This window comes from Abramis brama, assembly GCF_963993115.1.
Source record: "Abramis brama genome assembly, chromosome: 4".
NCBI lineage: Eukaryota > Metazoa > Chordata > Actinopteri > Cypriniformes > Leuciscidae > Abramis > Abramis brama.
The window spans coordinates 4702184-4712065 of record NC_139966.1 but is presented as its reverse complement, the minus strand read 5'-3'; positions in this window follow the sequence as shown (position 1 = coordinate 4712065).

Genomic DNA, 9882 nt, shown 5'->3' with positions numbered 1-9882 from the left:
GAAACCGGAAGTAAGCAGAGAGTGCCAATTCTCTTCCTATTAGACATTCTCTGCTATTACTTTCTTTCAGTGGAACCACATCAGGTAGTGCTAAAAAGCATGTTCAATTCATTTTATTCTTCACTTATCAGCATTTGTTTCAATGTCCATATGATATGACACTTGTCTCTTTATCTCTCACAGTGTGAAGGACTGCTGCCCATAAGAGAAAGAAAACCTGCCTGGACACATCAAAAATGCTCAAAGTATGTATTCATCGAACTACATTTCTCTCTTGATCTCATTCTTTTTTGTACGTGTTTGTGCTCACACTCTATTTATCTCTCGCAGCCGGTTTCCGGAGATATGGAGCATTTCTTTGTGGGAGGAAGAAACTTTTTTTTTTTTTACCATCTATTTGTGTACATTGGCATATTTATGAAAATATTAAAAATGTGGAAAAAGTACCTCCGTTTGTCACTCCATTGTCTCAGGGTGTTTGTGAGTGAGTGAGTGAGTGAGTGAGTGAGTGTGTGTGTGTGTGTGTGTGTGTGTGTGTGTGTGTGTGTGTGTGTGTGTTGTGAGTGAGAGAGCGTGGTGGGTGTGGTGTTGGGTTGGGTTTTGTGGGGGACGGACACGTTGAGCACATGTTTGCACAGGACAGCTCCTAGGTGCTAATAGCGGAAACAAGTGCAGTGACTTACATTTTCCACAGGGTGGCGCCGGTACTCATCAAACCCTGAAGCACACAGAAGAAAAACTTTATGCCAAACCTCACTTACTGAAGTGAACAGGGGTTAAAGTGAAAAAAAATCCTGAGCCTGAAAATTTTTTGTGTGTTGGGGGGGGGCATTGGCACCATTTATTTTCAAGCATGTTAATGGCATATTTTTATGAATGAAGTCAAGACCAGTATCACTGATATAGCTAAGCTACTTGTGTCTCAATGAAAATGTATTTTGCCAAAATTTGAAACATTTATTAGGCTTAAAAAAACATAACTTTTAATTTAAGTGAACTTAAAAACAATCATCACTTTGTGAAAACCCATAATAAATGTCATATTTACCTGTACCTTACCTGTCTAACCAATGTGAATTATATAGAAATTGAATACGTTTATAAAACAGTCCGCACTGCATAAATTATAAATGAAAAATAGATTAAAGGGATAGTTCACTTTGAAATTAAATTTTGGTATGTTTTAGCTTACCTGAAGGGCATCCAAGATGTAGGTGTCTTTTTTTCCGCAGTAGTTTCAAATTTGATATTTTTAGGTCAAACCGTTCTTGTCTGTCAGTCATATAATGCAGGTCTATGGTCACTGTCTCAAAGAGCATGCACAATTCCAAATTAAAACAATTCCCCACCATCCAAATTAAACAATTCCCCATCGTAAGTACACTTTGATGGCCTAAGACACGAAACGAGCGGTTTGTGTGAGAAAACGAACCGTATTTATATAGTTTTTGCCTCTTGAACAAAGCCGCGTCCAACTGATCTGACGGCGCGGGCGGGTATAGATATATACACTGACGTCGCCTTGGCTAATGAACTGCAATAGCGAAGGCGACATCTAGTGCTAGTGTTTCTATACCCGCACGCGGGCGGATATAGATATAGAAACACTAGATGTCGCCTTCGCTATTGCAGTTCATTAGCCAAGGCGACATCAGTGTATATATCTATACCCGCCCGCGCCGTCAGATCAGTTGGACGCGGCTTTGTTCAAGAGGCAAAAACTATATAAATACGGTTCGTTTTCTCACACAAACCGCTCGTTTCGTGTCTTAGGCCATCAAAGTGTACTTACGATGGGGAATTGTTTAATTTGGATGGTGGGGAATTGTTTTAATTTGGACTTGTGCATGCTGTTTTGAGACAGTGACCGCAGACCTGCATTATATGACTGACAGACAAGAACGGTTTGACCTAAAATATCAAAATTGAAACTACTGAGGAAAAAAAGACACCTACATCTTGGATGCCCTTCAGGTAAGCTAAAACATACCAAAATTTAATTTCAAAGTGAACTATCCCTTTAATCCTTAAGCGTTGAGCAGTTGTTAATTTTCTCTGTTCCCATTGTTCTTTGGTTAACTTTACTAACAGAGAGAATTGCTGTCACTTTAATAGCTGCCGTTGCTGACAGGATCTCACGCATCTCATTCTCTACTCTTTACTTCCATTTAAGATTGTATTTAACTCATTAACTCATTTGACTGTTCTTGTGAAGATACTCGATAAAACTGACATTTTTTGGCATAAATGTGTGTGTGTTATGGTTCGTTCAAGCGCGAAAGAGAACATGGCGTGCTGTCGACTGCGATACTGGCGTGCGTCTTTCTGTGCGTGCGTGCGTGTGTGTGTGTGTGTTTCAGGAGGTATTCACTGACAGCGCGTTCTCTTTTGTCTTCTCGCGCATTGATAGTTTAAAACATTTGCGTGAAGGAGAGCATGATCATATAACCCAAAGGATGACAGAAAGAACGGACGCTGCGATAAATATTTTAACACGTTAAAGCTGGACAAACATTAATCGCATGCACAGCACTAACGTTAGGCTACTTGTCATACATTGCTGACAGAAAATGCTGCGATTTAAAGTGGACTCGTTTTCATGGTAGGCCTACACAGAATGTTTTTTTTTTAAACTACACAGAATATTTAATTAAATATTAAAATTAAATATTTAGCCAAGTCTGAAGTTACCAAGCAGCAGTGTATGTTAACGTTAGCTCAGTTATCAACAGGTGTAACTTAGACAGTGATTATCCTGACCTGAGCTAATTTAATGAATCAACCAACTCACATCTCCTTTCTTTCTTTTCATCCATGATGACATTAAAGTCACCTGTTGTTGTTTCTGGCGTTTCATCGCTGGCTGTGCCGCAACCGCTACTTGCTCATTAGAACATTCAGTGAGCTATTTTACACAGGCTCGGTCCTGCTCCTCCGTGGCAATGGCAATGACGGCGTGCGGTTAAACATCATAACAAACGAATTTGAGTGCGGGTGGGGGGGACAACGGGATTTTGAAAGTGTCCCCATAGGAAATTACGCCCGTGGTTAGGACATCATCCCCAAGCTTCATGAACTAGCGCTCCTTCCACCGACAACGCTAACATGACGTATAAATCTCAATCACACTGTGTTGCCAGGCCCCGCCCTGCTCTGCTTCTGATAGGCTTGTAACGTTAGTAAGAGCTGCGTTACTTTCATATGATTGGTAGGTGAAATCAATTGACTCGAAAATATTAAACCGCATGCAAGTTCCAATTTTTTTTTTTCTTCCTCACGGCCGCACGCCGGAGATCCGGCACGGTGCCGGAATACTTTAAGCCCTGCAGTGAAGCACACGATGAGGCTCTGGTAATCAAAAAAAAAAAATAATAATAATACCACTGAAATAACATTCTCACATTTCCATTACTTTACACACCATTTAAAACGGGTGCTATATTCACTCTCACTTGCAACATGAATTAAAAACTAATAATAAAGTTAAACTAGTTCTAGTGAATTACAACATTAATCAATGGGAAATAACAATATTACTATGTGTCTGAATAATAAGATGAATGAATGTACATTTGAATAGTTTATTAATATTTAATGTTTATTAACCATCACAATTAATTAAATAAATAAATATTAAAAAATATTATAAATGACCTGACATGATAAATAAATAAAATTAATAAATTAATAAATATTGTACATCAACCTCTGGCTCATTCTTCTGTGGATGGCACATGGTTTGACATTTTTTGACCTAAATTTAACAGGGCCCCACGCCCAAACCGAACGTACAATATCAATACTTTATCAATCTTAAGTCATGATTTGTTTTTCTGCTAAAATACCTTTCTTTTATTCTCCTAGGACAGTCAAAGTGAGGGCCTCATTACCTTGGCCCTACTTCCTGTAGAGCCATAGCCCCTGGCACCGACCAGCAGCAGCAGTCAGCCAACAAACATCCAGTCTATGTGTCCTACACCTGTCACCCAGGTCTCTAGATGTCCCTCAATGGGGAAAAGGAGGAGAAGTGCAGAGCCAGACCTCTCTGAATTCCAGAAGAGCATTCTAAGTAACCTGAGTAAACCTCAAGACTATCACGGACTGCAATTCCTACCAGATCTGGACTAATAATTGATGCTGTCCAAGTTACAGACAGCCTTTTACTATATTTATCAGGAGAAGAAAATATCAAAGTCCTACACTGACCTTGTAGAATTTATATATGTATATATCTATATATATATCTTTATGCATACATATGTATATATCTTTATGCATATATATATATATATGGTATTGATTGAAACATTCATTGTTTATTGTGCTAGCTCTAAGCATCTTACAAAAACAGCAGTATGGGTTTCTGAAATTAATTATGATACCTTTTCTTTGAATCTAATATACAGGACAGTGAGGTGGAAGACAGTAAGACAGGAAGACAGAACCTACTCCCCTCAGGCAGGGGCAGATCCTCTATGGGTAGGAGTAGAGGCAGGCAGGTTGGCCAGCAGAGAGGACGGGGAAGAGCAGCCAGAAGTGGTAGTGGAGCTGGTCGTGGTAGAGACCTTATAAAATATCATGAAAATGTATTCAATCTCAGTATTCTTCAGCAGACTATTTTTTTCTGTTTAGACACTGATAGGGGCCATGTCTTTTGAGGAGGCACAAGAGCTCCTAAATGCCATTGTGGTTAGAGCACCCAGTATCATTTTTGATGTTTTGAATATACCTAATTCAAATATGACACCGGACTCTCAGATGGGACCAGTACCAGAAATTCCTTGGTGCTCATGTGGCAGATGAAGGGAGATGCCGAATGATGTCGAAAGGACATGTTGTAGGCAGGTCCCAGAAAGGTGTGTCAGTATGCTTCCACACATGGACCAATACATTATAGAAGAGGGTGTATCGCGGCTTGCTAGAATGGCCTGGAATGATGTTTTTGCTCTCTCTGACACACAAGGCCCAGGTGATGACAACAAAGTCAGTTTACAATGTGGCAATATGGTTCATTGGGAAATAGAAATAGGGTTGTTATACCAAGTTGTTGTGTGTGGCGCATCCGTGACAAGTACCCAGATCCACAAGGACATTATGTTGGATTTCTCCCACATGGGCTATAGCTAATGTATAAACAAACATTGTATTCAAATTGTCTCTCCTGTAATTTTGTAATATCATTTTCAGCACAAGATTTTCCATTTCTCACTGTCAATGAACAACAACTGTGTAAATACAGTTTGAATTGTCTATAAAAATCTACAGCCTTTGATGGCAATTCTGCAAATTATTTTCATTTGTACTTCACTGATTTTTTTTATATGCTATACAAGTGTTTGAAAATAAAGGTAAAATATGCAAATATTTGATAAAATTGGTGTATTTGTCTTATTCTTTACAAGGCATATGTACAGAGTCAATCTTGAATCATTGTTAGTCAATGTTTGGAAATTTGTTAGCGGTTGGTAGTGATTGATTTTCTTCTAGGCTTCCAAGTCTCTCAGCATTCAACCTTGGCACTGTGAGATTATACGGTCTCTGAAATACACACAAAAAACAACACAGATTAATCCATAAATGTATTGATCAGGACCCCTAAGCAATAAAAGCACGTGGGACACTAATGGACAATATGTCAAATGGATAAAGTTTTCAAGGATGGCTTGTCTGTCTTCCCTCCCCACACACCTCATTTATGCATATCCTAGGGCAGTGGAATTATAGTGAAATATAGTGGAATTGGCCAATTTTGTATTAAAACCCTCTAATCCAGCATTAATTTAGACCTGGGACACCAGGTGGGTGCAACTAATGAGGTTGAACAGAAAACCACCAGGTTCTAGCCCACATAGGGCATGATTTGAGTATCCTGCCCTAGGGTGATGATAACATAGAACATAAGTGAGAAACAGTACCCCGTCCCCTGCTGACTTGAGTCTGCACCAACTGTTGGATTGAAGGAGGCGGAACATCAGTTAGATTTCCGAGCCTTCGTGGGTCTTCAGGGCGATGGCTGGCGGTTCTCTTCAACCCTGTTCCTGAGGAAAGCCTTCTCTCCAAGATTTTTCGCTGGAGGTCAGGAATGTAGTCGTATGTCTTCTCCTTCTTCACAGCATACACACTCCAGCTCCTTGACTTCTTCTTGTAGAGTCTTCTGTACCTGTTGTATGGGTGTTCGTATTTCTTTACTGTATTATCGGTTTCATTTTCTATCATCACCCAGACTAAGAATAACCTATAATAACAAAAGTTATCTAAAGTGCTAATGTTATCCTTGTCCCCTGCATCTTTTAAGAATTTTAGAAATAAAAAGGATGTCTTTAATGAAATAAAAATTAGAAGTGCACTTACATCTTTGTGCCATCTGTACGTTCTTTGACTGGCCGATCTCTGTGGTGGTTGTAATCTAAAGCTGCCAGAATGGTCCTCGCCTCATACACAGGGGGTGAGAATGCAAATCTCTTTCCAGCATACATTAGGAACTTGTTTTGAAAGGACTCCAGATCTGATGTTGATCTAGAATTTTGAAAGAATAAAAAAAAAATGTGCAAAAACAACAAGGTAGGTTCTGACAAGCCAGCACAAAGTAATGTATAGTTGGTCCTTGAACCATTTGCTTTACGCTGCCTCCAGATTACATTTTTGTACTTGCCATGTCATCATACCTTTATTTTTTTAACTATGGCCTGGTTTACTTACCTGAAGTTTAGATACTTGGGAATATCCTTCAGCCACCGCTTACTGTAAATGATGTCTGACAGGGCACTGTGAGCTGAGGACCGCTGTTCTATCCAGGCTTTGGACCGTCCTTCCCAAAGGCAGTCGTGTTGGCATCTCCTCAAGGCCCAAACATGTTCGTTGGAGACATGGAGTATTCCACACCATAGTTCCTGAAAGATATTAAAAGAGTAGCACCCTAACACACTACTTTCTCTACCTCCCCAAATGTGTTCTCAATCGATTTACCTGGTTAAAATAAGGATGAAATAAAAAAGGAGTACATATCTAAACATTTCAAAGTCACAACAGAACAGAAATAAAATGGACAGAATGACCTGTCTTTCACACTTACCAGGAACTGCCTATGTGTTTCAGCTTGCTAACAGCACCACCAGAAGTGATTCACAATGTCTTTGGACCAGAGTAGTAGAATGCCATGTCCAGGTTGTTGGCCAGCCTGAAAGACAGTAAATTGATTAATATAATTTTTTTTTTTACATTGTTTGCAATGTAAGGGGTTTACTTTATATCAAATACTAGTTTCATCAATCTGATTTTTTACAGTACAACATACAGCATTGATTCTCTTGGCCAATCCTTTGGCTCCATGCCACATGTCTAGAGTGTGGCGAATCCCTGTGTCCTTGTATTTTCCTCGATCTTGGTCTTCAAAAAATATATACATATATAGCAGACATACACACACAAATACAAATGCACGTTATAAGACCACATACTCATCAGTGCGGAAATCTGCACATGTGCATCTATGCAAATCTCTTTTAGGTTCACTTCTGTCAGGAGTTGGTCAACAGTGCGTATGAAGGCTTCTTTCTCCATTATCACTGAATTCCTCATAGTTTCTCTCTTGTCCACAGTGACGATTGAAATGATCTCTTTGATGTCATTATCCATTGTGGTATATGTGCAGTATTGTGCACAATGACCCGGGCTGTCCATCCTACCATCAGCTGTGAATTTTACAAAAACAAAATAGCTTAGTCTGAGAAATAAATTAGATAAGTGATTAAGGAAGTTGGTTAGTGTATGATACATGGACAAAGCAATCAATAATTAATAAACTGGGTCTCACCAAGGGCAACTACCCCATCCTTGGAACTCAGTCGCTGGATTATTTTTGCTCTTTTCTCTTGCCAAAACTGTTTGATGCTGTCAATGCAGTAATGTTCGTGAATCCTAAAAAAGGTGCCCAAGGCAACCATGCCCATATTCATGTATTTAAACAAAAGAGAAATTTTGACATAGTTGTTCCCCGAGAGCAAAATGTTCACAGCTAACATAAAGGCTCCGGCCTGCATGCCAAACTTAAATTTTGGTTGTGAGTTCCACTGCCATACTGTATGGCCAGTTGGACAAACCTGTAAATAATAATTCAGAATAAATATTTATAGTCAAAACATCCAAGGATTGATGCTTTGGCTCTTAAGACGTTAGCAACTCACCGACTCAATGATGCATGCTGTGCCTCTTCGATTGACCTTGATGTCAAAAGGGGGAAGGGCCCTACACTCCTTAGATGTCTGTGCGTTCCAATGGAGGCACCTGTCTACTGGTAGAGTCATGAAGGTGGCAAGGCTCTTTAGGCAGTCTTCCTAGGCAATGTAACCACGATGGCCAATTAGATCATCATCACAGAGTACCTCACATCGGTCAGGCATGTCATCTGTTTCTGGTTCCTCGTCCGGGCAGTCATGGACAGTCTCATCAATTCCAATGATTGGCAGTTTTTCAATATTTTGATTGGTGGGAATAGTTCCTCCCATTCTACTTAGCCATAATGGAAAATGTAAAAAGCAGTGTCATCCATGATATAAAAACTATTACCAATTCACATATTATACAGGACTTGACAGAAAGTCAATTAAACTCCATATGAACTTTTGGAAACCAACCTCAAACAAATATTGGGAACATAATCTTCATCAGAGTCATCTTGACCTTCTACCTCAGATTCTGGATCCTTTTCAACAATATCTGGTGGAGTTCCATTTGCCCAATCAATTCTAGAAACAAGAAAGACTAATTACATTAAATATTCGCAGATTTTTTTTTATACCAAGAACAAGAAAAAAAAAAAGTCACTTACACACTGTTGATTAAATCATTGAACTGGTCCTCATTCACATTGGGTTCATCTTCCACCAGGCTCATGGATGTCAAACTACAGGAACAAAATATTTATGATAAACAATGATAGTAAATCAAATCAAATCAAATCAAGTATATTTGTATAGCGCTTTTTACAATACAGATTGTATCAAAGCAGCTTCACAGTATTAAAATAAAATAATACAACAAAGTTTGTTTCTAGTGGAATTTATTGATTGATAGAATAAAATTAAATATCCCCAAATATCCCCAACTGAGCAAGCCAAAGGCAACAGTGGCAAGGAACCGAAAAACTCCATCAAGTGACCTAATGGTGTCCTAAAACTCCATCAGGTGACCTAATGGAGAAAAAAAAAACCTTGGGAGAACCCAGGCTCAGTCGGGGGCCAGTTCTCCTCTGGCATTTATGAACTAGAGGCCGGATTGTAGTTTGAAACTGTGAGATTAACAATATTATATGAATGCCTGGCTGAAAAGATGCGTCTTTAATCTAGTTTTAAACTGGGAGAGTGAGTCCGAGTAACGAACAGTATCAGGAAGGCTATTCCAGAGTTTTGGAGCCAAATGTGAAAATGCTCTCCCTCCTTTGGTTGATCTGGATATCCTAGGTATGACCAAAAGCCTCGAATTTATTGATCTTAAAGAGCGCGATGGATTATAGGGTGATAGAAGATCCGTTAAATAGACTGGAGCTAAGCCGTTTAGGGCTTTATAAGTCAGTAGCAATACCTTATAATTAATACGGAACTTTATAGGTAGCCAATGTAGTGATGATAAAATCGGTGTTATATGATCATATTTTCTTGATCTAGTAAGAACTCTAGCGGCTGCATTTTGGACTAACTGTAGCTTGTTTATTGAGGATGCAGGACAACCGGCTAATAAAGCATTACAGTAATCTAGTCTCGAGGTCATGAATGCATGAACTAACTTTTCTGCATCAGAAACTGATAGCATATTACGTAGCTTAGCAATGTTTCTAAGGTGGAAAAAGGCAGTTTTTGTAACATACGAAATATGATTTTCAAAAGA